We start from the raw sequence: 23,491 nt of genomic DNA, 5'->3' as shown, positions 1-23,491 counted from the left end.
TGATAAAACTTATTTCGATTTATTTTCAAATCAGCAACTGACAGATCATGTCTATTTCAGATTCCCACCTAACACGTGGAAACATTTTTACATTGCTGAGACATAAATAAGCAAAATAACAAAAATACGTCTCCGAAAATTCCCAAATTTTCTAATATTTCCATGCTATCATCATATCAACATTTTATAATCCCTTGAGTTTTGTAGTGGAGTCAAAGGCATCCCTCTAGGACTCATCTTGACTATAGATACCATAGCAACTTAATAAAAAAGATGCACAGTGACCATCATGCTAATACTATAGCCAAGATACTTCGTGTCGTCTTTTTGATCAAATTTTGTTTATAAAAATGTTTTTATGTAGGCGATATGTAAATAATCCGAAACAGGTGTTTGAGATTACGTTGTTGAAAAAAATGAATCGAATCTTCCGTAAATATAGACAGACACGGTGGACCCAAATGAATAGCGTATGCACTATGGTGTCGAATTTCTTCACGACATTTTTCAAGGAAGATGTCACCAAGAGTTTTGATGATAGTTCCATTGATATACACATTTATGAAGCGTTGAAAGCTATGTATGTTTGCCTTTCAAAATTGTTAATAGACTGCAGATACAGATACCTAGCTCTAGTTGGAACGCTATCAGGAAAATGGCAATAAGTGGCAGTCAGTCCTGCCCAATCAGCCAGTCGGCCCTGTACGGGTAGTCGCGCTATCTGTTCCGCAACAATCTTTCCCATTTGCGATCGAATAATTCCTTCCCGTACAATTGATTTTTATCGTTAATTGCAACTCACACTGTAATCCATAAAATCTGCACAGCACAGAAGCTGCCTGCAAGTTCCAGCCAACTCCGTTGTATTTATTATGATTCGAATGTTGCATGCTTTTTGTGAACTTTTTCTATCTTATCCACGATACCGTCACAGATAGATCTTTTCGCAGGCACACAAGTTCTGATTAACTTCCATTTACGGAACAGTCCAGACATTTTGCGTTGGCGTTTCGAACAACACACCGACACAACCTATGCTAGTACGGCGGCGAGAAAATTGTCACCGCTTTGAAAATTATTATAAAGTATCTGTTTGGGAAGAGGTTTTATGGTGTTTAATGGCAATGTTGAAATACTGAGAGAATGCAGCCCGGCTATAGTGAATAGGATTAATAAATGAGATGTTTGTAAGACGATATGAAATATCGCCCTTTTGCCTTTTACGTTGTTCTTCTCGGTTGGTACTTGTCATGGGTACAATAGTTGGCAATGTAATCAAAGTAAGACCTTTCATACGGAAATTGTTGGACACTAGATAATAATTCGCGAGTCTATAGAGTAAATGAGCAATAAAAGGAGTCGGCAGGACTAACACCTAATAAATCACCATCTAGCCTCAGTAGTTTTGTCTCAACTGGGAGCATTATCTTTGGAAATATTGAAAAACAAGTCGGGAAACCGGAAGCTTGACGCTTCAGGTATAAAGGTTTTGTATTTCCCTATGTGAGAAGCGCAACGTAGTTCCCCATTGGCTGACATTGCTCAATGCTGTCAGCTTCAATAACCTGTCCAGAACTGAACGAATTAAACATCTCGGGTCAATGTTATCAGCCAATGAAGAACTGGACGTATGAGCGCACGTCTCAAATCTAAAGTTTAACACAATATCTTCCGCCTGGTGCTCTCTATAGTTCTGAGTGTTGGCCGACTATAAAAGACAATGAATGGCGTCCTGCGGTAATGGAGTCGAAAATGCTGCATTCCACTGGTGGCGTGACACGTTTTGATCACGTCCGAAATGAGGATATCCGCGATCGATATGAGGTTGCACCAAACGTGGAAAACTGCGAGTGAGGCGTTTTCAATGGTATGGTCACGTAATTCGCGCTAAGAAGAATTCACTTGCCAATATTGTTCTGAACATCGAAATCAACGGTAAGCGACTAAAAGGCCGGCCGAAACAACTTTGGCTTGATACGCTGGGTGGGGATTTAAAAGTTTCGCGATTGCATCCAGATCAGGCGTTTGATAAAATAAAATGGCGAAACCGATCACGACGAGCCGATCCCACTTGGGACAAGGCTGAAGAAAAAACTAAAAGTTAGTTAAAAATTCCATTGCCCTCTAATTTTTACAAAGCGATTTAAGCAAATCTTTTGGTGGAAAGCCCCGTGTTGATAACAGTCAACCTCATACGCTTCACACTCTGAGTTAAATATATAATATAATAATGCGAAGAATTTAACCTACAACAGATATAAACAAGTCGGGAAACGGGTATAAAAGGTTTTGTGTATTTTTTTGTCAGTAGCACGTAATATATGCATATGTTATGTGAGAGTATCCACTTTCGGGTGATATTGACATTTATAGTCTTGAATTTGCAAAGAAACAACAACTTTGACCTATCATAACTTTCCTAGGATTATGCTCTATGCTGTAGCCTATATTGCTGCAAAATTTCATGGTTCTAAAATGAACTGACAGCCTCTTGATTTTTTTCAGATTTTAGGGTTTGACAGTTTCTGAGAATGGGTCCGTTCAAGAAATGATCACTTTCTTCCCCACCTTTTCAACGAATGTTAAAACAATCACTAGCTTCGGAAAGTACTAATCGAAACCTTTCATTTGATATCCCACATGACTATATTTGATGAAAAAAAAAATGTACACCCCCCCTTTTTTCATGTATGGGGACCTCCCCCCTTAAATTCGACGTAAAAGGATGTACCTCACTGTATGCGTGAGTATCCACAGTTCTCACCTTTCTACCAAATTTGGTGTCAATCGCTATAACCGTCTCCGAGAAAAATGCGTGTGACAGACAGACAGCACTTCAATTCCGCTAGATGGAGCAAGATACTTGAGTCCCTAATCAACTTAGGCGTGGCGAAGTACCTGGTCATATCATTGCCGACATCCTATTCGATAGGATTCTGTGCTGCTAATCAGATGAAGGAATAAAATCATACCAAACGACATGCGGAGTTTCACAAGGGTCTGTCCTAGGGTCATTATTGTGGATTATTATGTATAGTGGAGTACTGACCCTAGAACTTCCTACTGATGTGGCCTCCATTGGTTTCGTGGACGATATTGGTGTGACGGTTGTTGCACGCCTTCTCGAAGAAGTCGAGCCTTATGCAAATGAAGCAGTCTATGAGAATATAGCAAATAAAGGAAAGATTGGAGCTGCGTATCGCATAAGTGTACTCCGAACATGTTGCGCTTACAGAACAATATCCAATGAAGCAGCTTGCATGATAGCAGGAATCGTCCCCATTGAGATTCTGGCGAAAGAAATACAACGACTTTACGGTCGAATGTATCTCACCGGAGAATCTCCTGCCCGTCGGCGACAGTTCACACGAACTGAAACTGTCGCAGAATGGCAAGCGAAGTGGGACGAGTCAGGAAAACAACAAACAAAACCTTAAAAAGGCCTAGGGAGAAGTAGATTCTTCATGAATGGAATTTTAATATTTCATTCGAATATCAATTATGACGTTAGCATCTTATTTGTATGGTTCGGATGTAGGAAATTCGCACGAAATTGATAAGTTTGAACTGCTACAACTTCGACGTTAACCGCCAGATTTCCATGAAATTGGAAAAAATTGGCACATCAGCATAGAGAACAGCATTTCGTATACATGCTGTCCTCTATGCTGATACAAAATTTGGAAGCCCTAGGATGAATTTAAGGGGTTTTTTCCAATAAATTTCTAAAAGTTGGTAATATACTATTAGTAAGTTTATTTGAGCAGATATCGAAATGGGACATATTTTGAGACCAAGATATTATCTAAGCGCACCACCCCGACTTTTTTTCGAATTTTTAGGTTGCGTACATGTTGACTCCTCACTCGTGCACTTTTCAATTCACGACAAAACTAATATCAGTTGCTGAAAGTACGAATCGAGATCTTTCATTTGATACCCTACACGACTATATCCGATGAAAAAATTGTTTGAATCCCCCTTTTACATGTATGGGGGGAGCCCCCTTTAAATTGCACCTAAATTTATGCAACTCGCTGTATGCGTGGGATTTAATAGTTCTGTCCACCGAATTTCGTTCGGATCGGTTTAGCCGTTTTGGAGAAAAGTGTGTGTGACACACAGCCAGACAAACAGTGAATCGATTTTAATAAGGTTTTGTTTTACACAAAACCTTAAAAACTGAAAACACAAAAAATTTCACTATCAGATTGAAAATATACCTTCAATGTTCTAACGACTGCCACACTAATTACACGGTTGCACCTTATCACACCATGCGCACGCCTAATTACTCATAGAATGGGGAATAGACTACAGAACAGCCTACTTAAAAAAGTTAGAAGTTTTCCACTAGCAAACATATGGATCAAGTGGGAGAAACCTTAAGAAAAAAGGAAATATCAGCGATACTAGAAGATCTCAGAAAAGAAGACTTCATATTGGAACTTAAGAATAAGGACAAAGTTTATAAGGTCAATCAGCAATGGAAGCCCCGCATAACCCACCGTCTGCCTACCTAGCCGCGCCCTCACTAAGACTGGTGGGGGTAAGACGCCTGGCAATAGACTATATTATACATCAACATAATGAGCTGGTGATACTAGCACGTGCTTTAAAAGCGTGCTATGTTGGGGTCATCACATCAATTGCTATGTTCCTACCACGGGAAAATGTTGACTAAAACTTCCGGGGGCGTTCTCTTTAACCTAGTAGACTGCCTGCCGCTCTGAACACCTTCTGATCTTCCTATCAACGAGAAACCGTGGGGTGTACCTCGGTGGTTGTTGGCCACGCCTAGTATCGACCCCGATACCCCTCATCACCTTGCGCTTAGTGACCGCTGAGATTAGACCGCAGAATTTGAGGACCGCTTTCTGCTCGTGTAGGGTTAGTCATTCCAGGTGAAATAGATAGTATACCGTCCATGCTCCCAGATGCCGGAAAGACTTCAAGAACTCACTGTAGGAGAATAAAACAAGTGATTATGGCTCCTACAACACGGGAGTGACCACAGTCACTCCGATTTCCTAGTTGAGGTAAGTGTTTACCTTAGCTAGCAATTTTCAGGTAGATAACCTTTATTCCTAGATATAAGAAAACGGGTAGTTACTAATTAATTGCAATTACATATGCGTTAGGGACTGCGCCGTTGTCTAGTGGGTCTATCAAAATATTTCGCCAAGGAGCAAGCGAAGTACGGTAATGACTTATCAACTGGACCTTGCCCACTCGAAATACTCAAAAGCGAGCGAGAGACCAACCATTAACCAAATAGTTCAGTGCTACAAATGCGCACCATCTCAAAGGCGCAGGATAGATTCTTGTAGGCCGTCCGCTAAAATTTAGGGGCGCAATCAACGAAACATACCGCAACTAAGGAAGGCATTTCAGTGAGGCATAAAATGCCTTGAAGATAGATTTGTAAAAGCAAATATAGCATAATCTTCACTCTCGTTCGTTCTGAACGCGAAAGGTTCCACTCCAGAAATCACAACCAGCGTTTTTAACGCATGGGTTATCATGAATGAATGGCGCATTATCGGAAAGTCCTTTTCAATATTATTGAGTACTATCAGTACAGTAGCCATCAAGAAATCTATACACAAAACGGAAGGGCAATAAAATATTCATAGAACATCAATTTGGTTGCCAGAATCGACCACGAATGATTTTCGTAAAAATTGGAAAAAAGCGCTCTATTTCAAAGAGAGTATTTAAGAAATCAATGGAGATGACCCGCCTAACATTATAATATAGGAGCCCAACAAAGATTGTGGTGGATAATATAATATAAGACCCGAGAGTTGGAGTAATAAGAAATGAGGGAGGCAAACCAGTGTTGTCACCAGAATAAAATGTTTTATCTTTACCAAAAACTGACAAATAATACATCGTAATGAATTGTAATAAAAAACGGCGAAGGAAAAGGCAAATTTTCCTGGACGGCTCCGATTATCCATATAAACGCCCAACATGTGTACGGGTTTGGAGATTTACATTATAAAAAAAAGATTTAATTTTTTACACAACCATGCATCCAAAAAAAAATTTCGAAGTTGAACTGATCCTTAGGTCCACAGCACAGGTGATCTGAAAACTCAGGTGGCAATGGCTGGCGATAATGTATACCGATCGTAGCTACTTTACAATAATAATCGGCCCTAGGTAACGAATCCCGGAACCCAGGAAATTCAGAACCTTGGCGTGGTCATTCCTCCCCACGTGGGGCTCTTCTTTCTGCCACCCTCTTTTTGATGAAAAAGAGTGATAGTATGTCAGGAGGTATCGGGTGCTTATTAAAACACAGAATGAAAACGTAACCAGCCAATATCGTCTAATCATAGTAAAAAAGCAAACATTTAGAGGTCCATTTCCGTCATTCCTTGTATTTTATACAACCCAATAAGAAGCTCGCTACATACAAATAATTTGTAACAAAGAACACTCTCAAATATATTCTCAGAAAAAAGCTTGTGTGTGAACAACGGCATTCAACGTCTTTTACAGTGAGTCATGGCTGCAAATGTCATTCGATGATTTTGTCAAGTTTGCGCATCTCAGCACCTACGACAAGAGGTTGGGCCACAAGAGTTATTGGACTCATGTTAGCAAAAACGATTTATAGACATTCAAAAAGCCCTCAGATCAACCGCCTTCATCTGATCCCCAGGGACGACGTCGAATGACAACCATTTAGAGAATGTCGAGGTGTGAATTTTTCAATAATAATAAACGTTGGCGCAACAATCCAATTGGGTCAGGACCTTGAAGTGTGTTAGGGCACTTCATTCAAGACCGAAACGGTACACTACAGGATGACAGTACCCTACAGGAGGCAATATGGTCAGCATTGCGCTCGTTTTCATTGATTTGTGACACAGTGATGTGTCTTGATGAAACGGCACTTTTTCTCTTCAAACGGGGCCGTTTCTCCGCGATTTCATCCTTCAAACACCGCAATAACGCTATCTAATAGTCGCTGTTGATGATTTTCCCTTCTCTAGATAGTCAATGAATATTATACCATGCGCATCTCAAAATACTAATGCCTTGCCAGTCGAATGTTGCATCTTTGTACGCTTTGGACTCGGTTCACCACGTACAGTCCACTCAAATGAGGATCGTTTTGATTCTGGTATGAAATAATGGAACCATGTATAAATTCGGTTTTTTTAAGGAGAAAGACCTTCAAACACGGTTCAAACTCGTTGGTATTTTTTGTCAATTGTAAGCTCACGCGGCACCCACTTTGAACAGAGCTTTTACATACCCAAAGATTCATGCACAATATGTCCAACTGGCTCTTTTGATACCTTTAGAGTCTCAAGAAGCCTTGTACCAGAATATAAACCGCTATGAGTTCACCCTATTATCCGGACGCGCAAGGTACGTCATGTCGTTAGAAGCGGAGCAGTCCATTGCTCCCATGAAAAGTTTGAAAAATGAACTTAAATCAACATAGGTTCTACATTGTTGTAGGAAGGGGAAGCTAAGAGAGCTGGGAAGAGTAGAAAACTTTTTTTCCGAAAAGAGGGAACGGGTAAATTTACATTGCGTCCCTCCAACGGTAAGACAGTTACAGTTATAGGAGGGTGACCAGGTCACGGAGTTAGTACTCGATCATATTTCTAACGAGAGTTGAAGAGAATCAAGGAGAGTTAGTTGGAGTCAAAATTAAAGAAGGAGCGTAGAATAAAGCTGCCAAATTGTTGGGCAGCCCGATTGGGTGACCTTAAGGCCGTCAGTGTTAAAATGATGCTTATTGTCAAAAGGGACTCCGAGGTTTTGAGTGTAGTTGTGATTTGATAAGGAACATTCGTCAAGAGAGTAGAAAAGGGAAGTGGTTGGAGATTTAAGCGAGTACCACAGAGAGTGGCACTTTTTGACGTTTAGCAGATCACCAGCGAAACCGAATGTCTAGACACAATCCATGGGCAACGATATAGCAAAAACAGCTTAAAGTCGTCGGCATTGAGCAAAAAGGGACTAGGATGGATGTGGGAAGGTCCCGGATAAAGAGTAAAAATAACAAAGAGCCCAGAATAGAGCTTTCTGGGACGCCAGCGGAGCGGGAAAGTATCGGGATGTGCAGCCATCAAAAGAGACGCTTTTGGATAGGTAAGAGAGAGGTGAGTTTAGACAAAGCTATCTCGTGATTTACAGTGTCGAAGACCTTAACAAAATTAATGTAGATAGTATACGCTTGCTACGGTGAATTTAGACATTTGGCCAGAAAGTTAGTGAAGCCGAGCAGATTGGCAACAGTGGACCTTCGTTTAACAAAGCCGTATTGCTCTTTCACTAAGAAGTGGCCAAAGTGGGCGCACAACCAATCGCTAACATACCTTTCCAAGATTTTGGAGCAGGAAGGAAGTGAAATGGGGCAGTAATTCTCAGCTATAATGGACCACTTTTGGGAAAGGAAATGATAAGAGCCTCTTTCCACAGGCGACGAAAATAGTTCTCTTCGAGATCCATGTTAAAAACAATGGAGAGAGGAAGGAAAATGGACTGATCAGTTTTAATCAAAAAGTGATTAGGAGAAGTCGTCGCCAGCCCCAATATTGGCGTCAAAGTTACCAATGAGGTACATAACTAGGAAAGGGGTAAGAAGGGGAAAGGTAAGAGTTGCGGAGCCGGCTGCCTCCATAACTGGGTAGAGAAGGAACATAGACTACGCAGAAGTAGTGGTACAAGATAGTTGAGGGGAGACAAAGAAGCTAGAGAATAGATTGAAAGGAGGGTATAGCTGAGCGGGATTGCGTAAGTTGCGAATGCGAGACCAAAATATTTTGAGATTTCTGAACTCCATTGAGAATCCTGAACATAAATATGTATTAGGGATTCGACCGCAAAAACGAGGTCAGCAGCGGTTCAAGAAAACTTTTTCTACTAGCTTTGACGAAGTTTATGTTAGACCTCACTGGTAAAGGAGACTAGGTAAAAACGCAGAACTTTTCATACTCTTTAATTCTCCTGTTTCCCATTGTTTGTTTTTTTTTTTAGTTTCCAATATAAGATAACCAACTTACTAATATAATTCTTATAGTAAACCCGAGCAGAAGAAGCTGTACATAACAAATTTATAGCTAATCAAATCAAGCCACCAGAAAAGTTAAAGCTGATTTAAAATGTTTATGCAAGTTGGTTAGCTACTAAACTAAACCCTAGTCATATTTCTCCTGTTCTCTGCTTTGTGGGGTATAGGGCTGCTCCAGTTTCATTATCATCACACTTAACACTGTGCAAGTGACGGATAGCACGAATACGAACACAAATATCCAGGTGGGCCGGTATTCAAACCCGGGATAACAAAATCAGATACTGATGCGCAATTATCACGACCATCGCACCCGTGAACCCCACATGAGGTGCGTGATACCCCTTTGTCTAGAAAAAAAGGTGATGAACTTCCCAACAATGCGAAAGGCAAGGATAGAGAAAGAAAGGCTACTCAAGAAGTGCACAGTGGTCCTACGGAAAATGAAGGCTGCTACCATTGTCGAAACATAGTAAAAACTGGCATAATGGTGATGGAAGAACTGCTGGACCTTATTCCATGTCAACGAAACTCCCGGAAGATAACCGTGCAGCTCTTAGTTGCGCAAAACACAGTGCCCTCAACACGCCAGATAGGAAGCAAACAATCGACAAGAGGAGACGACTTGGAAATAACGTGGACCTGCGAACGAGGACGCAGCAAGAAGAATTCCGTGGAGCGGTAACCAAGCGGACCAAGTAGCGTCGAAAACAGAAGAAAATTCAAAAACAACAACCTAAGTTGAATAACGACTGCAGTGGCTCCACCAAAGAAAAAGAGAATGGGCAAACCATGGTCAGAGGCCATTCTCATCAAGCCGAACGTAGGGAGACCTTTCACAAAAGTTCTTCGAGAAGTACGCAACAACGCCAAACCAGAGGATGCTGGGGTAGATGTTAAATCCATCCGACTGACTCGAACCGGCGATAGACTTGTCGAGCTTGCGAAATCACGAGATAGTTCAGAGCATTCTAGGTACGATGGCAGCGGTTTCCAACATAGAACTCATGTGCACCCTTGAAATAAGGGGTCTAGATTGTCTCACTAACACGGACAACAGAGGTGGAGGAAGTGATAAAAAAACATGTCCCAAATGTGAACCTTAAGGTGGGAGTTACGTCTGTCAACTACAGAGGACCAAATTGGCCATTGTCACTATCCCTGAGAAGACAGCGAGGCAACTTCTCCATTGATCATCCTGTTCTATGGAAGAAGTGAAGATGGAAGAAATCGGCCCTTTTTCCTGTTCACCCCATCCCGCTTGACGCTGTCAATGCAGGAGTGAGTACTGAGGAATGCCACTCTTCACTGCACAATTCAAGAGCCGATCCTATCCATGAAGGATGGAAAAGCACCGGAACCAGATGGTATTCCCAGTGAAGTGTTGAAACTGGTATGCAAATACAAGCCGAGCTTTCTATTCGATGCATTCAATGTATGTTTAACATCGGGCGTTTTTTCCTCCCACTGGAAGGTTGCGAGACTTGTGCTAGACGTAAAAATCACCTTCAATTCTGCGAAGTGGTGCCACACGCTTAAGGCACTGGAAAAACGTTTCCATACTCCAGACTACATATTGCGGATGTTGGCAGACTATTTAAAAGACAGTAGCCTACTGTTCGAGGCCCAGGAAGAACAATGCAGAATGAAGGTAACACCGGAAGTGGCTCAAAGATCTATCCTTAGTCTGGAACTTTGAAATGCCTTATATCTGGTGCCTTATATCTGGTGTAGGCTGAACATGAATTCTCCTTAGCTTTGGAGAAAACCGAGGTCGTTGTCCTGACCAAGGAGAAATTTCCCACAGCCCTCCCTATTGAGGTCAGAGAAACTAGGGTCTTGTCGAAGCTACTACTTCGTCTTTATGATAAATAATATAAAGCACATACAACTGCGTTTTGAAAGTTTGCAATCCAGCAGGCGTCACTTGCTGATGAGCGTGGTTCAGCCCGTTCTCATTTACGGATCTGAAGTATGGACTAACTCCCTCAATAAAGAAATGTATCGCAAGCCCTAGCACAAGTACAAAGACGAGGGACTCTACGAGTTGTTTCCGCCTACTATACCGTATCGGAGCCTGCAGTAATAGTGGTAACAGTAGTTGTTCTGATCACTCTCTATGCTGCCGAGCGGAGGTTTATATACCCCAGGCGAGGGAAATAGGGAGGCTACCGCTTGTAAAGAAAGAGCCTGTACTCTCTACGCATAGCAACGATCTTGGGAAACAGAATCGAGAGGCAGAGGGACCGCGCATCTCATAATAGACGTGATTTAATCGAAAACACGGTAAAGTTGACTATTACCTAACTGCGCTGCTCAGCAAACGTGGGTATTTGCAATCTTACCTGCCCAGAATCGGGAAATCACGGTCCCCCAGGCTGCATTTATTGCAAAGATGTGATGGATGATCACCCTTAGATAGAAAGGTGCCTTGAGTTCTCCAACACCATAATTGGGGCCATGCTGCAGAACGAAGACCCTTGGAACCGAGTGGCATGTGACACTCAAAGCATTCTTAAGGCGAAAAAGAGGCCTGGACACCATATAGAGGTTTCATGAATTTTTTCAGATTTTCTGGTTGTGTAGTTTCTGAGAATGGGTCCGTTAAAGAAATCATCACTTTCCACCCCTCCCACTCCCCGCCTTTCTAACAAATCTCAAAGCTAAGACCGGCTTCGAAAAGTACTAATCGAGACCTTTCATTTGATATCCCACATGACTATATTCGGTGAAAAAATGTTTACACCCCCCTTTTATATGTATGAGGACCCCCCTAAATCTCAACGTAGAAAGATGTCACTCACTGCACGTGTAAATCGGTAAAGCCTTTTCTGAGAAAAGTGCGTGGGACAGACAGACAGACAGACATCCGTGGGATAGCGCATGTAAAATCGTGGCAGGATGATTCAGAGGCCAATCATCTCCGCAGATCACATGCCCTATGCTCTTGTTGAAAATAATCCAGGGGTCATTTCCCCGGCAAGAGGGGGTGCTGACACCTTCCAGCGCAGCCTGAATGTCACGCCAATTCCAACAGTCACGAGAGACAAGCTGCTGAAGATCTGCAGTCGAATAGGCAACAGCGGCATAGCGAATAAGGCCCTCAAACTTGCCGTCAAATGTAGACCGGAGATGTTCGCGGAGCTGTTGGAAACGTGCATGTCCATGTCCATGCGGTTATTTATAATGGATTACTCCCAATCGTCGAGACCAGATAAGCAGTGTGGGTTCCGTAAGGCCAGATCAACCATTGATGCATCAAAATGGTTACTTGCTTGGCCGAAAATGCAATTCACAGAAAGGGTTGTACCAGCAAATATTGTGTAATGGTGACCTTGGATGTGAGAAATCCGTTCAACTCGGCCAATTGGAACCTTATACAAAAGTCTTTGGCGACGATTGGTGGTGTGACGCCGCTATTATCGATAGCTACCTGCAAGAGCGGACACTCTAGTATAATACCGATGATGGACCCAAGGAGTGCGTTGTCTCCACCGGTGTCTCACAGGGCTCTGTACTGGGCCCGCTACTGTGGAACATCATTTACAATGATGTGCTTAACCTTCCGTTTCCAGAGGAGGCTACGGTGGTGGATTACGCCAATTATATAGCACTGGTTGTGATCGCAAAGCATCTCGAGGATACTGAGTTGTACTCAAGCAAAGCAATCAGTGTTGTAAACGCTTGGTTAGAGTGTGCTGGACTGGCGCTCGCGTAGGGAAGACGGAAGCGGTCCTCATCACTAAGCGCCGCAAAAGAAATTACGCCTGCATTAGAATCGGGAATCGTATCATCACTTCCAAGCCGGCCATAAAATACTTGGGGGTGATGAAAGACTCAAGAGTAAGCAGCACATAGAGCATACTTGTAAAAAAGCATTCATCACGGGTATGGCTCCGACAAGGATGATGCCGAACGTAGGAGGACCGCGGTATACTTGCAGGCTGCTCATGACCAGGGTGGTGAGTTCTAGAATGCTGTATGCAGTCTCAATTTTGGGAAAAGCCCTGCAGGTTTTAGATAAAACACATAAACTGAGTACGGTTTCAGGACCGTCTCAGACGATGCAGCGTTCGTCATCTCGGGAATGATGCCGATTGACATCCTGGCAACTGAAATGATGAACATTTATAACACCAGGTCCATTTCTCCCTTATCGCAGGTGAGAAAAGCCGAAAGGGAGAGATCCATGAGCAGATGGCAATAGCGATGGGACCAGTCAGCAATGTGTCGTTGGACTTACAGGTTGATCTTTTCCATCGGGGAGTGGCTGGAGAGAAAGCATGGGGAGATCAATTATAATCTCACCCAGTTTCTCATTGGCGATGGAGGATACCGTCAATACCTGTACAGGTTTAAATTGGACACCTCGCCTAATTTTCCAAACTGCGACGGGGTCCTGGGGAACCCAGCACACGTATTCTTCCAGTGTCCTAGGTTCGTGGAAGAAAGGAGGAGCCTAGAGAAAACTCTAAGTGAAGTGCTGTCACCGGAAAATGTTTGTCCGGTGAATGGAAGCTTGCCAGGAAGACTGGGATGTGATCAATTCCATGATCGCAGTAGTCCAGGATAAACTGTGATAAGCAGAAGAAGTGAGGAAGACGCGGTAACGAACCCCGCGGGTAGAAGGAAGGAGACCTAGCTAAAGTAAGCTAGCTCCGCCCCCTGATTTAATACCTAAAGGTGGTTCCACGGGGTAGGGGGTAAGTCGGGGGTGGTTTTAGTGGGTAAAAATCCCACACTCTGGCGTGCCCAGGCCACAGTCTTTTGAAGATTTCGACCTCCTTAAAAAAGACAGACAGACAGTTTTGCAAACAAAACGTTAAAAATCATAAGCCAAAATACCCCACGTTGGGCGCCATTTATTATATGTGTTATATTGAGTTATAACAAATATGTCCACATCTCAAACCTGCACTAGAACGTGAAATAGGGTATCTGTATTCAATTAAATTAAAGATTCTTCTTCCCACTGTTAACATTAAAGATTCTAAAACCTTTTCGAGAGTTCATACTTCTGCTTGACATAATGTAACTGGAATAGAAGTCAAATAGTAGAAGTAGTCAATTGTAACCGCGAATGGAATTTGCATGTAGTTTTGAAAGAGGGTGAACAATATCTGCATCTAGAAACATTGATTTAAAAGCTGAATATAAAATTTGAGACCATACACACTCGTAAAATGCAAAAATAATAATATTTCATGAAACAATTGAAAGCTTAAGTACCATTCGCATAGAGCATTGAAGTTACTTTCTCAGCATGTGTATGTTGCTAAAACCTACATTTGTTCGCTATATCGTAGTGAACCTAACACTGACCTTTGCCTACAACGCGCTGCATTATATTCAGTGAAGTACAATTAATCATTGCAAACATTAAATGCACTTTAAAGACGGTCCCCCAGTTAAAATGAGCAACAAATGAAACATCGTGCTCTTCTTCGCAGCCAGCAACCACGTAAATTAGATTCTCATTCATGGTTCAAAGAGTTTCGATAATCAAAGTAGAATTGCAAAAAAAAGCATCGTTACTCACCACCATTAGTGCATTGTAATGAAAATCCATTTTTCCGCTAATCCATGACATAATTTATTGTGATAGGAATAAAAGTGCATCCAATTTCTGAACCTCGGTTCAGTGCCATCAACGCACTACACTGAGTTGTACACTGCAATTATCACTATTTTTCCGAAGAGAATTAAGAATCTCTGTTTTCATTTCAGATACATTGTTTTGCATAAGGTCAACTCTATTACCGGGTTTTACGAATAACTGCTAATTAACCACGTTTCACAGAAGTACGGTTGTTCGTGAAGTGTAACAATCTCAGGGGCTCACCATTCCTAGTGTTTCCATGAACAAAACGCTTCAATTCATTCATTTGACGTTTGGACACTTGAAAATCTAGGAAGTAATACTAAACTCCACTATCACTATGCTAACTGGGTTCTATGTTCACAAGAACAAGTGAAACTGTAAACTCACACTCGCATTTCCGCCTTCGGAAAATCTAATCCAACCGCAGCAACGGCCGTCAAGAATTAGCGATCAGGAATGTTTAGCTTTGATCATCGAGAGAATACCCACCATGACTAGAGGCGGTCAGCATCGGCTCACAGCTCAACATTGGACCATCCGCGTATTTACTACGCGAGATTTTCATTCAGACTCAAAGACAGATCACTAGACCGCGCTCGACAAGATCACAGATCGCGCTGTGAAATGCAAATGAAATACCACTTCGAAAGCAAACAGCCAGAGATATCCAATCGCACTTGTTATCTGACGGATACGTACTGCGAACTCTACAACTATCTATAGATGAATTCGATCCTCGACATCAATAGAATGCAGTACTCGGGAAAAGCGTGCAGCACCGTAGGAGTCGGCAATTGAAACCGCACCGCGTAAAACTTTGTTTACTACTTGAATGTGTTTGTTCTAAGTCTGGGTAATCTGAGACTAATTTGTTGTTAATGAGCTGAAATTTATTGCTCATTTCTGGGTAGTCGCAGCATACTTAGGAAGGCGGCAGATACAGACAACACTATCTGCGTGGCTTTCACCCCTGCCCTGGCGGGATCGTTTTGGAGCCGATCCAGCTACCCTGGAGGAGCCACTTTGGATCTGCATAATGATCTGGCTCCACTTGGCCAAGTGTAATTGACTCAATACCATCTGGATGCCCGCAAAGGCGGTAATCCGACTTCACAATCCACTTCCTCGTGCCATTTCTGGACCACTGCGGCAAAGTGCCCACTATTAGGCTTACCTGCCGCTGCAGCCAGTCGCACACATCTCCGGCACTACTTACTCCGAAAACGACATAAAAATAGAATTGTAATATATCTTCCATAGATTATCCAAATTTCCCTCCAACGCATCAAATAACTCCTTATACGCAGCGTCACTGTCATTGTTGCTGCTCTTGTTTACTTTTGCGCTATTCCGACCTGGCTCCGTAAGGCCAATTTGAATAAACGTGTATTCATATTGTTGGGAATATGTAATTGGCAAGTGGTAAGTAATACCACGACGCCCATGATAGTGCGGAGCGCAGCCATTAAATATAAAATGATCGCCCTGACCGGTTCTATTATGCTCAATATGGCATACGGCCTGTGCGGAATTCTTACAATTTTGGTGATAAGATTGTTTTGCGGCCGCGCTGTTCAATTAACTTTGAGAACTGACACTTTCTTAAATTGGAACAGACCGCGGACAGACACTGGACAATAACGGCTAAAAACTCCAAAAAAGCTGCAACTACTCGAGCAAACGCTACACAAAAGGTAATACCATTGATTCCTTAAATGTAAGTGATGATGATGCCTCAGCCATGAGCCATCAGCAACTTTTAATATTAACCATATAAATATGGCCGGCAGTAAATAGGCAAATATGAAAAACAACTTAGAAGCCAGCATTTTATTATCCACTTGTCCATTTCTTTAAATTTGTAAGATAAGCTGCCCTAAATACTTGCTAGGCAGATACATATTTAGAAATGTTCTTATGGGGAACTCGGAGAGCTTGAAAAAGGGTACTGCCATCTTTGCAATGCAAAGCAAATACGCCGGGAATAATGATGAGTAAAGCAAAGGAGCACGAACGATTGGCTTAGACAGTGCGCGACTGACCCTGGGGAGGGTGTCCGACCTACTATTGTTTAGAAAGAACTTTCTCTGGCTTCCAGAAAAGGAACGTAATGATGCTGAGGGACTGGAACAACTTGGAGTGCAAATTAAACTCAACACCTCCACCTGGATGCTACTAGGCAGGAAATCAGGGGGAAGAACCGATAGGCCGGGAACTTTCCTCACTATCGGATATTAAACCGGATATTAAGACGGTTCGGCAACAAACGGACTACCGGCTCTACTAAGAGCTTGGGACCGTCACATTACAAGCATCGGCTCTAAAGCCATCGAAGGCGACTTAGAGCGCACAGCATCTACATCTGAACCATCGATGAGGTGCCATATCTCTCAGATAAATTTGCAGCATTGTAAAGCGTCGACTGTACTTATCAGTCGTCCGATCAATAGCTGCAAGATGAAACCCTTAGGTTTAATCCCAGGAGTTTGCCTAACTCCAAAAAAAGGGTGGACTCAAATTGCTTTCCCTGGTCACTGATGATCACTGCAGGGACACCAAAGCGAGGGATCCACTCTCGACAGAGGGTTTCGGCACAAAATTGCGCTGTAATGTCCTTGCCTCAGGCCACCGCGTAAACCTGTTGATGATTGTGAGGTAATACTTGAAACCGTGCGAGTCTCACAAATGGCCTACGATGTCGAGGTGTATTGTGTGGAATCGCTTGGTAGTGCGTGGAAATGAGCCCCTTATTTTCTTACATGCCTGGTAACTTCACACTTCTGGTATGCGATGCACTCTCTGGCCCAGGAGTTGACATCCTTATTCATATGGAGGGCCAGAAGTATTTTTCGGTGACTAGCCGATTTGCCGTCCTGATGCCTGGATGCGCTAAGTCGTGAACCACGTAGAACACATCCTTGCGAAAGGTGGCCGGAATGTATTTGGGGTTGGATTTGAGGTTCTGAAGCACTGCGTCATCCTCCTGCATCTTGGCGATAGCCGAGAAGTCCAGTGAGGCGGGGGGATGTTTACCTCGGAGACAAGTGACAAAGGGTCAGCAACTATGTTGCCCTTGCCGGACACGTACTGTATGTCAGACGTGAACTGGCTTATAAGGCTCAGGTGTCGAAGCTGACGAGGGGACGCTTTGTCGGGTTTTCGTTTTAAAGTGTACGCGAGAGACTTAACGGACTGTTGTTGGGCAGCCTTGGGCAGGAAACGACGATAGAAGTTTAGCATGCCCAAGAACCTCCGCAACTCCTTCACAGTTTTCGGACGCGGCAAGCTTGTGATCGCTTGCGCCTTGTCTGGGTCGGGCTGTAGTCCGTCAGGGGAAATATAGTGGCCGAGGAATCTCACCTGTGTTTGGAGAAACTTGCATTTATCAACGTTTAAGACTAAACCGGCTTCAAGGAGACATTGAAAAATGCTTAAACTCTGAGGAAGAAGCGACCAAAACATGATCAAAATACACGAAACGGAAGTCGAGGTTTCGCCGAACCGAATGAATGAACCTTTGAAAGGTTTTGCGCCGTATTGTACAACTCGAAAGTCATCCGCGTAAACTCGAAGAGTCCAAAGGTTGTGCATATTGCCGTCTTTGGAATATATTCTGGAGCTACAAGGGTTTGCACTACTACACTAACAACCCATACTGACACAAGAAGTCTGCGCCTAAAATGGGGAAGCTGTCATCCGCCAGGATGAATCGCCACGAGAACGTCCTACACAATCCAAGACTCACGTGCACTTGCTTGTGACCGTAGGCGTTAATGTGCGGGGAATTTGCCACCGCAAGTTTCAAAGATTTTAGGAATAGCCGGTGTTGCCGGGGTCCTGGAAGGACCGAAACCTCCGCACTAGTATCAACAAGATAACTGCACCTGCTGAGAAGGTTATAAATTGTTAGGCGGCGTGGCGCTGCGTTCTGGTTGACCGTCGCCAGGACTCTTCGCGGACCTAGTTTTTTGTGGTAGGCACGTATTTACATGGGAGCGTACATGTGGTAGCTTTTTCGCCGAATCTACGATGGTACCAACAAATGCTTGAGTCCGTAGGCTGTCCTGACGACCTGCTACCCGATCGCCCTATTCGGGCGGTAGACCACAAGCGAGCTGGCGACCTGCTGCCCGAACGCTGAACGTCCAGCGTTGCCCTCATTTCCGCCATACTAGCCATAAGAGCGGCCATCTCACGCTTAAGCTCGCCTATTTCTTCTGAAAGCTGCTGAACGGCCGCTATCGTGGGACACGCGTGCACCTCATGCACCTTATCAGCCGCAGCGGCCAGCGCCTCCAAAGAACCGGAGACGCACGCGAGGACCACCTGGGTGCGCTCCGCAAATCGTGGCAGCGCGAGTGACTTTATCAAGTCGTCGTCGATCTTTCTCCCACCCAATTGCCTCATTTCGCAAAGCAATTGGCTTGGAGTTCGATCGCCCATCGTCAAACCTGCCAGCAAGTGATCCAGCGTAGCTAACTCACTTACCGACAGATGCTTGATTAGCTCCATTTTTAGTAAATTGTAGGAGGCTGTTTTGAGAATGTTTCCCACCAAGAGGATGATCTCCTCATACAGGCCTACAATGGCGTGGTTGAACTTGGTCGCATCTGCTGTGATTCCGGACATCTGGAATTGCGCCTCCAGATGGGCGAACCACAGTCCCGGGTTCCTTCACCAAAAAGGGGGGACGCGCACAGCGAGGGCGGTCACTTGAGGGTCCGATGGGCCTGCCGCGTCTGTGTTGTCCAAAGACATGACAACAGCTAAGTTAAAACGATTCGAGATGAGTCGAGGACGCGGCTGTACCGAATTTGAACAGACCCTAATTCCCTAACTTGACGACGGCAGACCGCACGGAGAGCACCGGTGGTGACATCTGTCTGTCGCATTAACAAGATTCGAAATAAATTTCGAATGTTGTTAACCGTGCTGCGCCACAAAGACATGTATATATATATATATGCTGAGGAACGCGAGAGAATCGAGACTACTAGAGTATATGGTAGGAACCAAATTGCAGATCCTTAATTTGGGTAATGAACCCACTTTCTTCAACGAGATCAGGCAAGAAACCGTCGACACCACGGTGGCATCCCGTGACATTGCGGCTCTTGTCGGAAAATGGAGAGTATCAGACGATATCACGCTCTCGGATGACAAGTGCATTGGTTTCGTAATGGGCATGGGTCCATCTCCACCCAATTGATTTCGGAATCCACGTAAAACATATTGGGCCACGTACAAAACCCTCAACCGGAAGATTGGAGTCTGGCATGCAAAGTAATTTCACTAGAACAAGTGAAATGGGCATTTAACTTGTTTCATAGATACAAGTCTGCAGTTTCTGATGACATTATTCCTGTTCTAGTAATAGAGGGAATGGATTCCCTGAGTCTACACATTCGGAATGTATAACGTACTTGCCTAGCATATGCTTATATTCCAACCAGCTGGTGTGATGTCATGGTAATATTTATTCCCAAATCAAGGAAACCCAGCTACATAGACGCAAAAAGCTTCCGACCGATCATTGTAACTCCCTTTCTGCTAAAAGGACTGGAAAGAGTAGCATACATATATCCCTAAGACTTCACTGAAGGCAACATAATAATAATAATCGTTGGGCAACAATCCAATTGGATCAGGGCCTTGAAGTGTGTCAGCGCACTTCATTCTCGCCCGGCATTATTACCCTGATTTAACTCAGGTACTCATTCACAGCTGAGTCGATTGGTATCCGACGTCAAATCACGATACAAATCCAACTACCACTAGTGAGATTTGAACCGCGACCTTCCGTACGATAGCCTTGTGCTCTAACCCCTCAGCTATCGGGACACTAAGGCAACGCGCCTACCAGAAAGGTAAATCCATGGAGACAGCACTCCATGAGCTAAAAGCAAAAATTGAGAAGGCAATGTCCTATATTATGCCTCATTTACGGCGATTGGTAACGCGGCAAGACAGCATGAAATCGATCCGCTGTTAATCAGCTGGATCCTTCACATGCTAGAGCGGAGAAATACCCACATATTGGTCGGACAAAGTACCATTGAGGCAGGGTGTCTTAGGTGTCGCCCACAGGAACGGGTTCTCCCTCCTTTGTTACGACTCCTGGTAATGATAGACTGTTGCTGTTGTGCTGTAATTGCGGTGAATAAGTATAATCGTTTCTCATTTCTATAAATCCCTCTTTAGGCGACCGAATTGAGTTTCTTTCTCTTTTTGCAGGCATCAGCTGCTGCTACTCCCACCATTAGTGTAAGATTTGCAGTAGTTAGTAGTAGATAAGTAGGGAAAAGAAAAGAAAAAAAAAAGAAAAATATTGTATAATAATTAGTAGTAGATGGTAGTGGGCGACATGCACATTGCTGCTAGTTTCGTGGTGGTGGAGATTGGTTTGCGGCGGAATGCTACAGGTGAACCAGGTCGAGCCTACAGGAGCCCTGTTTGAGGAGATAGGGCGTTTGTATATTTTCGCGTCCCAATGGTCTATCTTGACGAAAATCCAACTAGGAGATACAAGCGAATCATGGGAAATGGTGGCAAACATCTCTAAGAATGCAGACAGGCTATGTGCACAGCTGAATGGAATTGACGCGAGGTGTGGAGTTCTGGCAGCAACCGTACATCGCTGGCTGGATGAAGGGGAAAGCGAAAGGAGGCAGCTTCTCCACGTGGTAACAGAAACCCCTCGGTGTGGAAGGCGATCTTTCTTTGATGGTATTGGGAGGCTTAGCAAGACTCTCTTTGGTACTATGGATTCCACAGATGAGAAGCGAATTAATGACGGGCTGGCGGAGTTGGATGCCAAGGAGAATCCGACTTTCCATTTACTGGAGGTACAAGTGATCGTGATGAAGTCCAATTACGAATTATACAACGAAACGAGGGGGCAGGAAGCGAAAGAACGAAAGCGAATCGTGTTGCCCTATGCATCTTTAGCAGCAGCTTTGAATTCGACAGCGAGTGCGGTGAACTCCGAGGAGCGACGGAGTGATGTAATCGAGCTCTTTTTATTAGCGCAGTTGGAAATTCAGATTTTGCTGGACCGCCAACGAACTCTAAGAGGGATCATTGAGAGCGCGAAATATGGAAGGCTACACCCAGATCTACTTCATAATCAGGACCTCCTAGCACTCTTGAAACAGCTACCAAATCGGGATCCTCTGAATCTGGAGACTTTGAGTCTGGATCATCAATTGCTGGATCAATTGATGAAGGTTCGAATGGTGCAAAGTGGTCGCGAGCTGCTGTTCCGACTTGATGTGCCATTGCTAGAGAAGCGATTATTTCAACTCTTCCGAGCGTATGCTATTCTGGCGGCCCTGGATGGAGGGTTTCATTACTACCATTTGGAAGCCGACTATTTGGCGGTTAGTAGTGCTGCACAACATTTCGCCCTGATGAGTAAAAAGGGAATTAGCGAATGTACCCCGATGTTGTTGGCAGCTGATGAGACACGCTTCGCATGTGAAAACAAAGTCCCTATCATTGTGTCGGCTGAAAGGATGTGTGTGACCAGCATTTTTGCCAAAATTGGTAATAAGGGCTGCCGTGGCAGTTGGGCTAGCCCTTGGGATGGAATAATTAAAATGCATACACGTAATTACTGGCTCTTTATCCTGAGGAAGGTAGTGGCAGTTAGGCTCCTCTGCTCAGATGGGCAAGGAGAGGATAGCACCCTTAGCGGAATGGGAGTGTTGGTACTTGAAGAGCGATGCGTTTTGCGGGCGGACGGGTTTCGCTTGCCGTCGCAAGATGTGGTAAAGAAAGAGATCTTCATTCATACGGGTCAAAGCTGTGACGTGGTTCAACCGTTGCCGAAAGAGATTCATGAGCTCGTGCGACTTAACGAAATAAGGCCCTTGCACGTACTAAGCGCTGAAGGATTAGGTGAGCGGCGGCGCAGCGAAGGTCGAGCGGTGGAGGAGCTAGCAAGACGAGTTAAGGAGGAGGAATTCGTTCGACAACATCAGGCAGCGGGAAGACTGCATATGTACACATCAGCAGGTACACTAGGCATTATGTTCGTTATTATCATTGCAGTGGCGTTGATGACATATGTCAGGTGGAGGAGAACAGCAGGACGAGATCAATCGATTAAGTCAAATGCAGAAAAAGTGACATCTTCGGTCGACAGCCAGCAAGCAGATATATTAAGAAAAGGAACACCCTTATCGAGCAGCAACCTATCAAGGAGCCGTCCAGTGAAAGTTCTGATTCCACCACCTTGGCCGTTGGACACACGCACAGGCACCATACAACAAGAGGGGTTAGCATCATCGAGCCAGGCTTTATCAGGGAAAAATTGTGCCGAATGTCAGCAATATCCATCTAGACGGGAAGTAGCTTCACCCAGCGATATTGGAAACTGTCCACAGAAATCGTCGGCATGTCGATCATTGTTTAAGTTAAGTTAAGTCAATTGTAATTATATTAATAGGAAAACTATTTATTTCATATATATTCTTTGGGGTAAAAGGCATTGTAACGATAATATATAGTAATATATTGTATAATGATAATATATAGTAATTGCTAATTAAGTTAGTAGTATCATTTAGCAGGCCAAGATTAACTCGGAGCAATTGTGAGGTCGCTCTCAGGGGTAGCTCCATCTAAGGTGGGAGGGATGAGGTGACTCATTGGGCGCGACCTGGATGTGTGTAACCGATATTGTGATAGAAAGTGCAAGCTTTGTATTACAATATGCGGAACATACTTGTCGGTCAGTATTGTGTTGTAGAATGCTGAGTGTTTGCATAACAGCACTGACCTCTTAATCATGTTTTGAAGTAATCGTGGGTCGGCAAATGAGAATAAGAAAGTAGGTTAAGGTA

At 43.8% G+C, this 23,491-nt stretch overlaps 1 protein-coding gene across 1 annotated transcript in view; it reads right to left on the bottom strand.

Annotated features, from left to right (window-relative positions):
• Positions 1 to 15,345, bottom strand: part of LOC119649810 (probable serine/threonine-protein kinase nek3) — a 43,418-nt gene extending 28,073 nt beyond the window's left edge. The window contains exon 1 of the mRNA XM_038052141.1: positions 14,583 to 15,345. The gene's annotated coding sequence lies outside the window, so the exon portion shown is untranslated. The remainder of the gene's footprint in view (positions 1 to 14,582) is intronic.
• Positions 15,346 to 23,491: the final 8,146 nt, after the last annotated feature.

Source organism: Hermetia illucens, chromosome 2, assembly GCF_905115235.1.
Source record: "Hermetia illucens chromosome 2, iHerIll2.2.curated.20191125, whole genome shotgun sequence".
NCBI classification, from domain to species: domain Eukaryota; kingdom Metazoa; phylum Arthropoda; class Insecta; order Diptera; family Stratiomyidae; genus Hermetia; species Hermetia illucens.
This window is presented reverse-complemented; position numbering and strand designations above follow the sequence as displayed.